The 1,394-nt window shown below is 32.8% G+C and overlaps 1 protein-coding gene across 1 annotated transcript in view; it reads left to right on the top strand.

The window, feature by feature from the left end:
• The window catches only part of MMRN1 (multimerin 1), a 97,006-nt gene that overhangs the window by 17,354 nt on the left and 78,258 nt on the right, over positions 1–1,394 (top strand). The window lies entirely within an intron of this gene.

Genomic DNA, 1,394 nt, shown 5'->3' with positions numbered 1-1,394 from the left:
AAAAAAAAACAAAAAAAAAACTTTCCCTTCTTTCCAGGCTTTCAATTTTCTAGTCATTGGCCTAAAGAAAGCTTTTATTGGGGCTTTTATTGCTTGTGCCTATTGGTGTTCCTAGTTTGCCAAATTCCCCAGAACCCAGAAATGAGGCAAAAGAAAACTTGGGAACTCAATGCTTAATTGTTCCTTGGGTCACCTAGTCATTCTGCCTTCTTTTCTCCACCCTTCAGAATCTTCTATTTGTTCTATATATAATGTCCATGATTTTCAGATGTACTTAGCAGAAGGAATAGGGAAATATGTCTATTCCATATTTTCAGAAACAGAAGTCACTACTGATAATCACTTGATAACCAGAGACAGCTTTCCATTAAGAAAATGAAAATATTGTTATTTCTAAAATGATCAAAAGAAATGAGTTTTGAACTCTTTCACTTCAAGGGTACTGTTCTACTTAAATGGGAAATGTAAAATCAGCAATGGCATGGTTCTGTGAACTATTCATACGTTCATTTTCTCATTGGGGCATTTGGTCATCTTTATCAGTATGTTCCTTATGTTCTTATAAAGTTAAAATTTTAATATTAGGACAATATATGTTGGTTTTTTTCCTGATAAACTAATATGTTTCTCTCACTTAATATTAAGAATTATGTAACTCATTAATTGTCCATCTTCCCTTTCCTGCCAGCCTACTCAAACCTAAATTTTCTTACTTTCAATTTATTTGTTTATCTTACATTTTTCTAGCATCGCTACTGCTTCGTTATCTTTTTTTTTTCTACGGCTCCTAGTCTTTGGTTTATTGTTCTAATATGGCTATGATGGCTTCAAAATAAACCCCATATTTATTTTGAGAATAGATAATGTAGAATCAATAGGCTTTCTGAATTTTCTTTAGGAGGAACTTACAGGAAGCAATGTGACTGAAAGGGTATTTCAGAAGACTTTTGAAGTTGTGTTCCTGGAACAAGTTCATTATATTTATTTAGATCACTTTTTTTTCTTTTGTGTGGCTATAAGAATGTGAAATAGAGCCCTCCTCAACCCATGTGTTATCACTATACATAGCAATATGGTCATAGCTTCATCCATTCATTCATTGATTCAACAAATATTTACTGAATGCCTATTGAATCAGAATCGGGCATCAATATCTGTTCTATCAATTACTAATGTGCTACCCTAGGAAGTTATTTCACTTCTTTAAGTTTTACTTCCCATGAGTATAATGAGAATAGAATACTTACCTAAGACATGTGTAAGATTACGTAATATGCCAAATTTAACTTACCTAGCACATCGACTCATCAAAATTATGCAGAAATCAGTTTCTCTTCTTCTCCATCCCCTTTGCTGTATGTTGATAACCCCCTTTGTCCACATGTAAATTTAAA

The sequence above is a fragment of the Mandrillus leucophaeus genome, unplaced genomic scaffold, assembly GCF_000951045.1.
Source record: "Mandrillus leucophaeus isolate KB7577 unplaced genomic scaffold, Mleu.le_1.0 Scaffold406, whole genome shotgun sequence".
Taxonomy (NCBI): Eukaryota; Metazoa; Chordata; class Mammalia; order Primates; family Cercopithecidae; genus Mandrillus; species Mandrillus leucophaeus.
Note: the sequence above shows the minus strand (reverse complement) of the source record. Positions and strands in the feature narration are given on the sequence as shown.